A 16,054-nucleotide genomic window follows, 5' to 3' on the forward strand; every position below is an offset into this window, starting at 1 on the left:
TTTCAAATAAAGATACCAAGAGAATGAGGAAAATTTGATAATAGGAGTAAATTATAAGTTGCTTAAAATTGCATGCTCTCTCTGAATCATGAAAGAAAAAATTTAGGTTCAGTGTCCCTTTAAAAGGGATATGAAACCCCAAAAAATATTTTGTGATTCAGACAGAGCATAACTATTTTTAAAAAGTTTCCAATTTACCTATATTATCAAATTTGCTTCGTTTCCATGATATCCTGTGTTGAAGAGATACCTAGGTAGGCATCTGGAGCATGGCAGGAAATAGTGCTGCCATCTAGTGCTCTTGTAAATGGATAACATTCTTGCAAAACTGCTGCCATATAGTGCTCCAGAAATGTGCATGTCCTATCTGAATAATGAAAGTCTAATTTTGACTAGACTGTCCCTTTAACATTCCTACTACATTTCTATGCCCTGAGCATTACCAGAAAGTGATTGCATTAATACCAGTATTAGGGGCATATCTATCAAGCTCCGTATGGAACTTGATGCCCCTTGTTTCTGGCGAGCCTTCAGACTCGCCAGAAACACAAGTTATGGAGCTCCATAACCTGTCCGCCTGCTTTGAGGAGGTAGACAGACATCGCCACAATTCAACCCGATCGAGTACAATCGGGTTGATTGACACCCCCCTGCTGGCGGCCGATTGGCCGGGAATCAGCAGGGGGCAGCTCACAAGAGCTGCTGGTGCAATGCTGAATACGGAGAGCGTATTGCTCTCCGCATTCAGCGAGGTCTGTCGGACCTGATCCGCACTGTCGGATCAGATCCAACAGACCGTTGTTAAATAGGCCTCTTAGTCTTAATTAGATTAGTAAAATAACTCAATACCAAATGTATTTTGCAGCAAGTCATTGGCCGTTCTCTTGTCAGCTCAATCACTGCAAACTGCAGTTGTGTCACATAAAAGGAAAGTGCAGACATCACAATTACAAAACCACAATCTTTATCACATTTCCTGTTCTATAGTCTGGGAAAGACATTTCACAGATCCATAGGAAAGATAAGGACTTGACAATGAAAATAACCATAGAAGCTGGAAGTTATAATATGTAATGAACTAGCATCAAACTTCAGTCAGTGGATGCAGTTTTGTATTTATTAAAGCACCACTGAATACAGTAGAATTTGCATAATCAACAAATACATAATGAAGAAAAGATAATGCAATAGTTCTTACTTTTTTGAATGTCAAATAAGCAGATTTTCTGACCCATTTTAAAGTTAAAGGGATATGAAACACACAATTTTTCTGTCATGATTCAGATAGAGCACACAATTTTAAACAACTTTCTACTTTACTTCTATTATCAAATGTTCTTTGTTCTCTTGGTATATTTTGTTGAAAAGCAGGGATGTATGCTTAGGACCCGGCCCATATGGAAGCATTTTTGCAAGAATTTTATCCATTTGCCAGAGCACTAGATGGCAGCACTATGTTCTGCCATGCAGTGCTCCAGATTCCTACCTAGGTATCTCTTCAACACTAGAACTAAATTGGAAATATTTTTAAAATGGCGTGCTCTGTCTGTCACAAAAGAAAATGTTTGGGTTTCATATCCCTTTAATTCCATTTTCTCTACCAACTTTTACAAATAAAAAGAAAATACCAAGCAGCAAGAGAAAGAGTCTTTCAAAAGGGAGCAGTAAGGGCAGTAAAGGTGCAGGATCATGGGACCAAGGAGTTAAAGTTTAGCCATTCATGGGCAGAGTTTAGCCATTGCTGAGCAGCTCTGGGAGATCAAAGGTTTTAGTGAAGCAATTACAAGTTGACACCATCTCACAAATGGCTGTACAATTAGGAGTTCTGCCTTACTATGTTATAAAAAACATGTTATGCTCACTAAAAGTTGTGGGCATACATTTAAAATTGAGTGTGGATGGTCCAATTTAGGTTAAATCAAGTTAATTTAATTTATTATTTTCTTATGTTTCTTTTAAATCCTCATTTGATTTCACTACATAATGTTAATGGGTAAATCATTTGTTATTACTAATCAATGTAATGACTAACTTATTATTCATATATCTTTCTCTTTGTACACGTCAAGCGAAGAAGGTAATGCAATGGACTTTGATTGACTTAAACTTTATTGCTTGTAATCAATATAGAAAATCAACCAGGTACTCAGAAATTTAAAAATGGAGCTGTGTCTCCAATACTTTGTACATTCAAATTATCTCCAATAAAGTTGGTTAAAAAAAAAACAACTTGTGGGCATAAGATAGTATTCTTTTTTTATCTGAAGGAGATATGTCCTTAAAAAAGGATTCAAAGAGAACACAGTAAATTTGATCATGGAAGTCAATTTCATGGAAATTGCTTCTCTTAATCATTTAGTCATAAAAGTTTATTTTTTTAGTTTCATGGCCCTTTAATTACTTTTTCACCACAGATATGTTGTAATAGTTATGGTGTGGTTTACATAGAATAAAGAGTGAAGCAAATGATTATATATATATATATATATATATATAAACTTTTCATTTAGAGAAGAGGCACACACAGGTCTTAATTAACATAAATTTTTGAATTTATGAATCAATAAAATTTATGTTAATTAAGACCTGTGTGTGCCTCTTCTCTATATGAAAAGTTTCTACCTAGTATCTACCATAGAGTGCACCCAGGCAACTCAACGTACAGTGAATGCTTGGATCCCAAAACTATATATATATATATATATATATATATGATACAAATGTTTAACAGTGCTTACAAATCTTCCTAGATGTTGGATATAGTATGAGTCTCTGGAGAGAAATAAGAAACATATATATATATATATAGTCCTTGGTTAGAGTGCGAAGTTATGAATCCAAGTGTAATAGGAGTGTATTAGATACCCTTACCAAAAATTACCCCAATCATATGAGGTACGTTTGCCGCATTGGAGGATGTATCTGGTGATGAGTAGATCCTGGATGATATATTCTGTGTTATTCGACTGCCTCTTGGAGTAGAAGGACGTGTAGATCCTTCTGTACTGGTCTCTCCTGGAAGCTTCCTGTGCTTGTTGCCTCTTGGAGCTGTGCTTTGTTGTCTTAATATGAACTTTCTTGTCCCCAATGGCATGAAGAGGGATATTGATATAGCCGCATATCTGGAGCAATAAGAATAACAAATACTTCTAATAGTAATATTAGCATTTTTCGATAACCTTTACTAATGAAGAATATACATAGACAATCCCCAATTGTATTACTTTTAACTCCTTAGTATAACATTCGAACATAACTGACATATATCACGCTATAATATATCTAGTGCTTATAACAGATTACCATTTCAGCATCCTAGATAAATCGAGTTTATATTCACAGGCAGAAACAAACTATAACAACAATAGTCTGTAAATTATTATCATTTCCACCAATATCTTCCCACCTATTAATAAACACTCTAATTATTGTTGTATATGAACCATTTCGTTCAAATACGGAATAGGTATAACATATATAAATAAAACTGGTATAGTTCTTACATGCAGTTATTTAGAGAACTTATTATTAGGTGTAATTTTTCCAACATATCCCTTACTATGTAGAATAAATATACTTAAGAACACTAACACAGTTCTACTAAATATCAAAAAACTATCAAACCAGCCATGGTCACATAGCAAGTTATCTCCTGAATATATCGAGTTAGCGCAAGTAACTAGATATACACTAAATAAATAAAAAGCATTAAATAAGATATAATCATGACGGTACATGAATATAGGTGAATATCTCCAGATTAACCCTGCACCATTTTATTATTACTATGTGGGGGAGGGATATAATAGATGTAAGGGACAGTAGGCAGACAAACGAAGAGATCGGCCAAATAAGAAGTAATAAATATATCTGCCAAACAGGGAGAGGGACTATATACAGAGATAGTAAGCCCATACAATAGGATTGGGATAGAAATATATGCGCACCAACTTATATGTATCTATCAAGCATTTATCAGTAATACTTGACACATATTACCTTATTTTAAACACATCGATGTATAAGGTGAACTACATTTCCCATAAGGCAAATAGAACTACGGGCACGTGATGACGTTTACGCAAGACGTCACACGCACTAAGAAAGGGGAATAAAACCTTCAATTGATAAGTCGATATAATCCAAACAAAAACAACAATCAAGTAAAATACATCTTATATATTTACAAGCTTAGCGAATACTTATATACACATTAATTACAGCTTTTATGCCTGACAACGTAACGTCAGGTCACGTGCTCCAATAGAATCCATCCTACACCGGGGGCGTGCCGCCGCCCCTTAGGTATATATAGAGACATCAACGTAGCAATATTAAAACCCCTCTGAGGAAGAAGGATATCAGGAAACCTTTGAAACGCGTCAGGGTATCATATTAAGTTATTTTATTGTTTTCTAACAGCTTTTTTTTATTGCCTGCTTCATATGCATGCATTGTTTTATGACTTGCTATAATATTAATTGTATTTACTGCCTGAACTGTTAGATCGATATTAATCTAACATACTGGGTACCCCAGCATTATACCATCTAAACTAACTATCCTATCTGTTGTCACTACTGGCTTGACAAACATAGTATACTGGATTTACCTGCATTTGTAACAGACTATCCTACCAAAGTTACTAACTGGACAAGCAAAACAGACTGGAGAAAAAGCTTGTTTATTGCCTAAACTTTTCTACTTTACTGGCTTGACTAGACTAACTTTATTTATATCTATTGGATATTGACTCACTATATATTTCTGACTGGCCTGGGACACAACAACCTGTGAATCTGATAATAGATCACCTCTAACCCTGTGTGCTGTAAACATACCTCATAACATTGAGGTCAGAAAATGTGAGTGTAATATATGTCTATTTTAAAGTTTTATTGAATAAAAACGGTATTACACTATCCCTGCTTTTTTTGTCTTTTCGGGTACACATACGGACAAGAAAGTTCATACCAAGACAACAAAGCACAGCTCCAAGAAGCAACAAGCACAGGAAGTTTCCAGGAGAGACCAGTACAGAAGGATCTACACTTCCTTCTACTCCAAGAGGCAGTTGAATAACACAGAATATATCATCCAAGATCTACTCATCACCAGACACATCCTCCAATGCGGCAAACTTATCTCATATGATTGGGGTAATTTTTGGTAAGGGTATCTAATACACTCCTATTACACTTGGATTCATAACTTCGCACTCTAACCAAGGACTATATATATATATATATATTTCTTATTTCTCTCCAGAGACTCATACTATATCCAACATCTAGGAAGATTTGTAAGCGCTGTTAAACCTTTGTATCATATTTTCTAATAGTTAACCTAGACTTAGTCTACAGTTAAATATTTTTATCCAATAGCTGTCTTACTTGGTCTTCATATCACTGACTAGCGCATTTTTAGGGTCAACGCTTGTCTCCACTCAATCCCTTTGAGCGGGCACATTCTACTCACCCTTATATATATATATATATATATATATTTATTTATTTATTTATTTATTTATATATATCAAAAGTCCAAGCTACAGTGTTGCCCTCCAATGGTCATCTGCCTGGGTGCATAAATATAGTAAATATTCCTCAAAGCAAATGTACTCTCAGGACTTTTTGGTAAAGAAAAATCACAAATTTATTGGATTGTTTTATTAGAGATGCAAAAGCTCAGACTTTTTGCTTCAAATACTGTTTTAACACAACAATCCCTTAAAGGGACATAATACTCATATTCTAAATCACTTGAAACTGATGCAGTATAACTGTAAAAAGCTGACAGGAAAATATCACCTGAGCATCTCTATGTAAAAAAGGAAGATATTTTACCTCACAATCTCCTCAGCTCAGCAGAGTAAGTTCCATGTAAAAAGTTATACTCAGCTGCTCCCAGCTGCAGGTAAAAAAAAATAAAAAAATGAAGAAATGAACAGCAGCCAATCAGCATCAGCAGTGCTGAGGTTATGAACTCTTTTACTGTGATCTCATGAGATTTGACTTAACTCTCATGAGATTTCATAGTAAGCTTCCTTTACCTGATTGGTGAAATAATATGAGAGTGCACAATGCTCATCCCTTCTGCTGTCCTAGGACAGACACACTAAAATGCTGCTTAGAAATCCTTTACAATGGGAGGTGGCTACTGAGGAACTTTTGAGGTAAAATATCTTTATTTTTTACATAGAGATGTTCAGGTGATATTTTCTAGACAGCTTTTTACAGCTACAGGGAGTGCAGAATTATTAGGTAAGTTGTATTTTTGAGGATTAATTTTATTATTGAACAACAACCATGTTCTCAATGAACCCAAAAAACTCATTAATATCAAAGCTGAATAGTTTTGGAAGTAGTTTTTAGTTTGTTTTTAGTTATAGCTATTTTAGGGGGATATCTGTGTGTGCAGGTGACTATTACTGCGCATAATTATTAGGCAACTTAACAAAAAACAAATATATACCCATTTCAATTATTTATTTTTACCAGTGAAACCAATATAACATCTCAACATTCACAAATATACATTTCTGACATTCAAAAACAAAACAAAAACAAATCAGTGACCAATATAGCCACCTTTCTTTGCAAGGACACTCAAAAGCCTGCCATCCATGGATTCTGTCAGTGTGTTGATCTGTTCACCATCAACATTGCGTGCAGCAGCAACCACAGCCTCCCAGACACTGTTCAGAGAGGTGTACTGTTTTCCCTCCTTGTAAATCTCACATTTGATGATGGACCACAGGTTCTCAATGGGGTTCAGATCAGGTGAACAAGGAGGCCATGTCATTAGATTTTCTTCTTTTATACCCTTTCTTGCCAGCCACGCTGTGGAGTACTTGGACGCATGCGATGGAGCATTGTCCTGCATGAAAATAATGTTTTTCTTGAAGGATGCAGACTTCTTCCTGTACCACTGCTTGAAGAAGGTGTCTTCCAGAAACTGGCAGTAGGACTGGGAGTTGAGCTTGACTCCATCCTCAACCTGAAAAGGCCCCACAAGCTCATCTTTGATGATACCAGCCCAAACCAGTACTCCACCTCCACCTTGCTGGCGTCTGAGTCGGACTGGAGCTCTCTGCCCTTTACCAATCCAGCCACGGGCCCATCCATCTGGCCCAACAAGACTCACTCTCATTTCATCAGTCCATAAAACCTTAGAAAAATCAGTCTTGAGATATTTCTTGGCCCAGTCTTGACGTTTCAGCTTGTGTGTCTTGTTCAGTGGTGGTCTCAGTGGTGGTCGTCTTTCACCCTTTCTTACCTTGGCCATGTCTCTGAGTATTGCACACCTTGTGCTTTTGGGCACTCCAGTGATGTTGCAGCTCTGAAATATGGCCAAACTGGTGGCAAGTGGCATCTTGGCAGCTGCACGCTTGACTTTTCTCAGTTCATGGGCAGTAATTTTGTGCCTTGGTTTTTCCACACGCTTCTTGCGACCCTGTTGACTATTTTGAATGAAACGCTTGATTGTTCGATGATCACGCTTCAGAAGCTTTGCAATTTTAAGAGTGCTGCATCCCTCTGCAAGATATCTCACTATTTTTGACTTTTCTGAGCCTGTCAAGTCCTTCTTTTGACCCATTTTGCCAAAGGAAAGGAAGTTGCCTAATAATTATGCACACCTGATATAGGGTGTTGAAGTCATTAGACCACACCCCTTCTCATTACAGAGATGCACATCACCTAATATGCTTAATTGGTAGTAGGCTTTCGAGCCTATACAGCTTGGAGTAAGACAACATGCATAAAGAGGATGATGTGGTCAAAATACTCATTTGCCTAATAATTCTGCACTCACTGTATGCTGCATCACTTTCAAGTGTTTAAACATTTGGGTATTATGGCCCTTTAATAGGGTGATTACAGCAAGACTTCTAATAAGAGTTCTAATAAGAACGAAACAGGCTGTCTAGCAGTGTTTTCTGCATTTGCTGCAATCACCCTATTAAGGGATCGCTGTGTTATTACAGTATTTGACGTAAAAAGTCTTTGCATATCTCATTTGCATATCTTACCCAGAATCCCCTTGTGCATTGGTAACAATGTATATGGAGTTTTACTGGGGTAAAGCAAGCAGGAATACTTGCCTAGATGTGCTAATTTCCTATGCAAAGATTTTTTATTGATTTACTTTTGAGACATGGAGGATTTTAATCTCAAACTTTTATCTCCACCATAATTTTAATGAACTTATATATATATATATATTCAATGTCCATATGTTCAATGTCCATAGGGCACTGCACGCACTTTTTAAGTTTAAAGCTGCCCTTCTCATCAGACTACAAAGAGAAGAGGGTATACCGCTGGCTACTGAGCCCAGAAGAAAGAGGTATGAATGAGATACGGATTAGGAGACCAAGATATTATAAACCCAGAAATCTAGCAACAGTAGATTCATCTGGCAACAGTTCTGAATCAGATGGGGCAAGTGCACCTAACATTGAGGTAATTCACAACAGCCAAGGTGTCACTACTCGCTCAAAAAACATGAGGGGCACAGACCACATATCAGGAGGGGGGGGATCAAGAGGAAGAGGAAGACCCCCCAGACAACGACGATTTTAAAAGAGGACATAGTCCTAAATCTGAGTTCACATGTATTAACACCAATAGAGGCCCAGGTGTTAAATAAGGGTTTGTCCTTCATCCCCACTGAACTCAATGATCCTTTTACAACATTTTTGGATATACAAAAAATTTAACGCACGCTCCGACTACGGGAACACTTTGGTACTAATACTTCAGAAATACCCAGGTTTCGGCCTAAAGGTAAATATGATCCGCACAGCTCTAACCCGAGTATAAAAACCTATAGCCGCCTATTAGCAGACCAAGTAAGTAAAGGATGCATAGCGGCGCAAGATGTCTGCAGAAACAATCTGACGAAGATAGAAAGGAAAGCCTTACAGGATTTGAAGTCAAATCACTCGATCATCTTCCGTGAAGCAGATAAGGGTGGGGCGGTAGTAATCCTGGATTATACATATTATCAACAGGAAATTATGTCCCAACTTCAGGATAAAAATACCTATAGACAGCTACCTGGGGATCGAATTTGGACGTTTAAAAAACAAGTGGATGCATCACTACACAATGCCCTAACAGGCGGACAGATTGATGATAAACTGCTGACCTACTTTACAGTACAGTTCCCGAGGACACCAGTGTTTTATACACTACCCAAGGTGCATAAACACGCTACTCGACCACCTGGGAGACCAATAGTGTCAGCAATCGGATCCCTACTACAGCCAATTGCAGTATATTTAGATTCTATTCTGCAACCCATCGTCCATAATATGCCATCATTTTTATTGGACTCTATTTCCTTAATTAGGAACTAAAGGATATTAGAGGATTGAAGGGAACTGAACATCTAGTTACGCTTGATGTGGTGAGCCTCTATACGGTGATACCACACCAACAAGGTATAGAGGCTATACGTAATCACCTGTATAGATATCCCTATGTAGGTCCTAATATGGATTGGCTATTGGAACTGTTGGAATTTTGTCTTAAAATGAACTACTTTCGTTTTGAGAACAGGTACTTCTTGCAACTGCTTGGGACGGCGATGGGGTCAAGTGTGGCCCCATCGTACGCCAACTTGTATATGGCTGAGTTCGAACAACATCAAACAGAACTATTCCAGGATACTAGGATACAATTTTTTCGTCGGTATTTTGACGATCTGTTCTTGATCTGGGAAGGCACAGAAAATGAACTTTCTGAATGGTTCCAACAATTGAACCAGGTTCTACCAAATCTCCAATTTAAAATGGAGCACAATCAAACCTCAGTGGATTTCCTGGATTTACGCATTGCAGTCCAGGGGGATGGGTTGGGTACTACCCTCTTCCGAAAGACCACGGATAGAAACTCATTATTACAAGCTTCAAGCTGCCACCCAGCTGGCCTTAAGCGAGCGCTACCGATATCACAATTTAAAAGGGTAGTCCGCAACAACAGTGATCCCAATAAGGCCAAAGAACAACTATTAGAGATGAAAGAAAGATTTCTACAAAGAGGGTACCGACAAGCCCACATTGACCAACACCTTGCAAAATTCTGGGATATGAAGCAAGATGAGGCCCTATGTACAAGAAAACCCCTGGAGACGAAGAATCGTTTGACCTATTTAACTACATACACTGCAGACAAAAAGGGAATACCTGGAGTTGTGAGAGATCGATGGGATATAGTGACGAGTGATCCAACATTACCATTCACTACCATGGAACCACCAAGAGTGACCTACAGACGAGCAAGATCACTAAGGGACTCTCTAGTTAAAGTTGATCCAGTGGACAGTTATAAGAAGACTACTTGGCTTCAATCATCAAAATTGGGCTGTTATAGGTGCCTTGGTTGCACTACGTGTAATGGCATGAGTAATACCAAGACATTTACACATCCCCATACTAACAGAAAGTACACAATTAAATATAGAGTAACGTGTACCACTGAGTATATTATCTATCTCTTACATTGCCCATGTGGCCTCTTTTATGTGGGTAAGACGGTAGACACCCTTCGCATACGTATGGCCAACCATCGCTCTGCCATTAGATTGGCAATTCGAGAGAAAGAATCTGAGCAGCCAGTTGCCAGGCATTTTGCAATGAGTGGCCATACTGTTAGTGATTTGAGGTATGTGATCATTGATCACGTACCTAAACTCAGTAGGGGTGGTGATAGAGCGAATCTGTTGCTGCAAAAAGAGTCCAGGTGGATTTACAACTTGGGGACCTTATCCCCCAAGGGGTTAAATACACAATTGGATTGGCATTGTTTCTTGTAAAATGACCTAGTTATAATCATGTCTCTGGCTTATAAGCCAAGGTTATAGATAAAGTTTTAGTGATACTTTACTATTGTCTTAGCCCTAATATAGTACCACATTAAAGGTTTATAGCTTAAGGGAATTGCTATATATGGGGAGTTTGCTATAGAACTGTCACAATTAGCTACATCAATAGCTCATATATGATTCTACTAGGCTATTAAGTATTGCTATTATATACATTTATGATTTGAGGTTACGTTGGATTGTATGCCATTACAACTGTTGCTTTGACAACCGGGTACATGTTTACATGGTGGCGTATATTAATAACACTAACAGTTAGCCACACAGAGATTACTAAATACTCTTATAGTATGATAAACAATATAAGTATTTATATGGCAGGTATTGGCTGTGTTTTATAAAATCTCTTTATTCAATTTCAGAGCTGTATATCCGGGTTGCTATGGCAACCGGCGGACCTGCGCACTGAGCTCTGCAGGACGCCGGCGGCACTTCCGGTAGTACGTGGTGATGGTGGAGGGTAATGTATAAATGTTTGCTGCTTATTTGAGTTGTTGTAATGGTCTGAGGACGGGGCTAACCACCCCGAAACGTCACGTTGTGTAAATAAATATTATTACTTGTTTAAGACCCGGCGAGTGCGCTCCTATTTTTTGGAATTGTATATATATATATATATATATATATATATATATATATATATATATATATATATATATAAAATTAAAGGGATATGAAACCTTAAAATATGTATTTTGCAATTTAGACAGAGCATACAATTTTAAAAAAAAAACACTATTTACTTCTATTATCAAATTTACTTAGTTTCATTAGGCATCTGGAGGTCTATATGGCAGGAAATTGTGCTGCCATCTAGTGCTTTTGCAAATGTATAACATTCTTGCAAAACTGTTGCCATATAGTGCTCTATATGGACAGGCTCCTGAGCTTACGTCCCTGCTTTTCAACACAAGATAACAAGAGAACAAAACAAAATAATTGAAGTAAATTAGAAACTTGTTTAAAATTGCATGCTTTATCAGAATTAGCAAAGAAACAGTTTGAATTGTATATCCCTTTATGTGCAGCAGCCAATCAGCAGCTCCTTACTCTTCCTAGGTATCCTTTTAAACAAAGAATATCAAGAGAACAAAACAAATTAGATCATAGAAAGTAAATTTGAAAGTTGTGTAAAATCACCTGCTCTGTCTGAACAATAAAATAAAACTTTGGGGGTTTATGTCCCTTTAATATGATTGTTTACATTTTTATCTCTAGCCTGTTTTTCTAATCTTTTGCAGTAAAGTCATGTGATCCCTGTATTAACCTGTTTCTTGTGTAATTCTTTTAGTGAATCTAGGAAATAAATAGAACCTAAGAACCATAACATTTTAATATCTACGTAGCTAATGTGAGTGGGAGGAAATCTACAACTCTAGAAAGTGTATGAAATAGCTGCATTTACTTTTGTTTGCTGCAAACACGTATATTTGTTGGAAACCTCAAATTTGCTTACTAAATGGATGCATCTTTAGGTCAAAACAAGTACTGAAAGTTTAAGTGTGAAGTCTTCTAATGTATTTGTAAAATAAAATGACAAAAAGGGAGAATACTTTAACACAAACATGTTTGAACAATGTCTAGTCAGCATCTGTTTCCAGAAGGAAATCCTGTTAGCAATGAGCTTTGAAAAGACAATGAATCCTAGTGTTAATTAATGCACAGCAGATTCATGAAAAATGTTCTTGTGAATAAGTGAAAGTTGTAATGCTTTTTGTGAACCACAGCCTTAGAACACACTCTTATTGTGCCCAATTGTGACTTCTGTATCTGCTTTTCAATCAGTCTTCAAATCACGTAATTCGCTGTATCCCAGTGCATCATGAATGCACGTGCCAGACACATATATAAGTAGCTTCTCAGTAATTCTGAATCTGATTTCTGACACTGATCACATGATGAAGCCAGATCAAAATACTTTTATAATAGGCTGACAGCATGGAACATTTTTTTGCAACTGTTTAATGGGCTGGGCTTGATCATGTGATTTAAAAGCTGTAACCACCAGCTGTTCTATATATTGTAACAAACTGTGGTGTGTTTAAACAGATGCTCCCTTTAAATAGTCATTTATTGCTATAAGGCTATAAACCACTAATTAACAGTTCTGCAGTAGCTGTTGGGCATACAAGTTATATAACATTAGGGAGTCAATCAAACTTGTAGAACATTTTATCTAATGATTTTTCTACAGAACTCGCCATTAAAGTCTGAAAAGATATTTGACAAATAGTTTCAAATAGTTTTAAAAGTTTTCTAAAGAATTGTTATTAACAACAACTAGATTATGAAATAATTATTGCTTATAAAGGAAGATTAATTTTTTAGTATGGATTTGGGGGCATTAAATAATGAAGTGCATATAATTAGATGCAAAATTAAGATATATTTTAATAAAATATTTCTTTACAACCATCATGAATATTAACAATGCCTACAAATAGGAAATAAGAAATATACATTTTAAAGGAACATTAAAATGTACTACCCAATAAGAAAGTTTAATTATAAATTGTAAAACAAATCTTAGCATTATTTATTTTTACTGCTGAAATCTGGTCCCCCCCCCCCCCCATTGCCTACAGAGAGGTTGAAGTGTATAATAGGGTTGTGCATTAAGATCCTTGGTGAGGATCCAAATGCGGAAGTAAGCAGCCACTAGTTTCCTTTGGATATTTTCATAGCGGCGTAACTAGAAACCACAGGGCCCAGGTGCAAGAATGTGAGAAGTAAAAAAGTGAATTTGATACATATGCATGTTTAACAAAAACCAAACTGTTATAGGTATTACTCAATATCCAATAAATCTTAAAGGACACATTAAACCTATATTTTTTTCTTTAATGAAAACAAAAGAAAACTTTCCAATTATAATGCAAGATATAATTTAAAAAGAGGGTCATCCATCTACCCCTTCTCGTATATTTGCAGCATTGTAAATAAATGTACATAACCCTTCTGCTGCAGATAGCAACACTTACATGTAACTCTGTGCAGATCTTCCTTGGAAACGTACGGGAGACGGGCTTGTGGGGGTCTGAGGTGGAGTTTTTGACAACTGATCCCAGTCGTGCTTGCTTTAAATCCCCTCTTGGACACCACTTGCTCTCGAAGGCAGTGGCACAAGATCAGCTTCTCTGCTGCAGAATTGGAAATCCCGGACAAAATCAAGGCTCCCTGTTGCCGCAAAGCGCATGCGCACTAGCCTGCAGCCTCTCCTCTGCCACACTCCTCCTCTTCATAACTGTCTTCTCTATACTGCACACCTTTGTCTGTAGTCCTCCTCGCACTGCTAATGTGCACCTCCTCTCTGCTGTCTGGATCTCCCCAAAACTGACTATGCTAATCTCACGCTGCCCCAATCAGTGAAGTCTCTCTCTCTCACTGACTGACTACATCTGCAGTCAGTCAGGAGCGGGATCAGGGATCATCATTCAATTCATCATGGAACTAGTTATTGGGGGGGAAAAAGTTGAATTTTTTTTTTTTTTTTGCTGAAGGTGGCCCCCCCTTGGGGACCTCCAGCAGGGCCCGGTCACAATTGCAACCACTGCACCCACAGTAGTTTCGCCCGCCCTGACTGATTCCTGTAAAAGATCCCCACTCTAAGATCTGTTCAAATCGAGATCTTAGAGTGGGGATCCTTTCCAGGAATCAATATGGCTACAAAACTTCCGAAGGGAATGAGCGACTTCTTTCTTCCGCATTCAAATCCTCACGAAGGATCCAAATGTACATACCTAGTGTATAATCCAGGATCCAGAATCCTGAGGAGGGGTTGGAGTGTATAATACAGGATCCAGAACCCCGAGGAGGGGATGGAGTCTATCTATCTATCTGTCTATCTATCTATCTATCTATCTATCTATCTATCTATCTGTCTGTCTGTCTATCATCTATCTATCTGTCTATCTTTCTGTCCATCTATAAAATATATAAGACCAATTATCATGACGTATTAGTCAGATATGGATTAATTATGCTATTAAGCATTTGTCTTTGAGGCACTTCACTGGCAGTAAGGGATGCCTATTTAGATTTTTTTGAAGAACGGCATTTACAGAAATTCAGTATAAACAAAAGTGTTTTTAAAACTTCAAAACATCAGCATTAAATAAGAATAACTACAAAGTCATATACCTCTTATAATAGAAGTTCAGGTGGTGCATCCAGTCCCAATGTTCCGCATGTTGCCCTGCCTACTAATATTCTAGTTTTTTGGGCAAACAGAGGTTACTGTACTAAGAAGATGTTAATTTTTTGTTTTTATGCTTGTGAGATGTGTCAATTGCCACCAATAAATCAGTGGGAGTGTTGCTTATAAACCAGTGAGCAATCAGGCCTTAAGGTCCTGTTCTACAGACAGGCACTTCCTGTTAGCTTGAAAATCTAAATAAGCAGATTTAACTTTTTCATGCAAAAAGGGTTTTTAACATGTTAAAATAGTGCTCTTTTATATGAATGATAGATTTTAGAGTATACTGCCCCTTTAAAGGTTTAGCTCAGCCATCACCCCTCTTTTGATTATCTTAAAATATATTAATTTGATTTTTTTGAGCCAATCACAAATAGGCCATGTCTTAATGACATCACTAACTGGACTAATTAAACAAACAAAAAAATGTGGGTATATAATGCCATTAAGTTTATATTTCAGTTAGGGATGAGTCAGAATCAGAAACACTTTAAACAGTGATTTCTATCCTCACTTATTAACACAAGCTTATTTCATTTGTATTTATTCATTTTGAAACAATTTATTGGGCTGAGGTAGTGAGTTTTAAAAAACAACTATTTTTCTATAAAGGGACAATACACACTTTAACGTTGTAATATAAATGACTTATGCATAGTAAAAAAAATATTTATTTTGCCCCCTTTTCCTGTTATTTAAGTCAGGATTTTCTAGTCCTAAAAAATTAAAGAGCATATGACAGGCTTTATAAGCCTAAACTTGCCGCAACTAACTCCCTAATCTGCAGTTTGGTATCCTATATTTTCTGCTGGTGCCAAAACACCACATTTTCTTAAAGCAATGACAGTAGCAAGCCTTGTCCTTTACGGATGCAAGTCCAGGTTGTGTGTGGAGTTTGACCATTGAAAAAACATTTTCAGGAAACAAGGTGTTAAAATAATCTAGTATTGCTCATACCCTGCCGGTGTG

Source organism: Bombina bombina, chromosome 2, assembly GCF_027579735.1.
Source record: "Bombina bombina isolate aBomBom1 chromosome 2, aBomBom1.pri, whole genome shotgun sequence".
Taxonomy (NCBI): domain Eukaryota; kingdom Metazoa; phylum Chordata; class Amphibia; order Anura; family Bombinatoridae; genus Bombina; species Bombina bombina.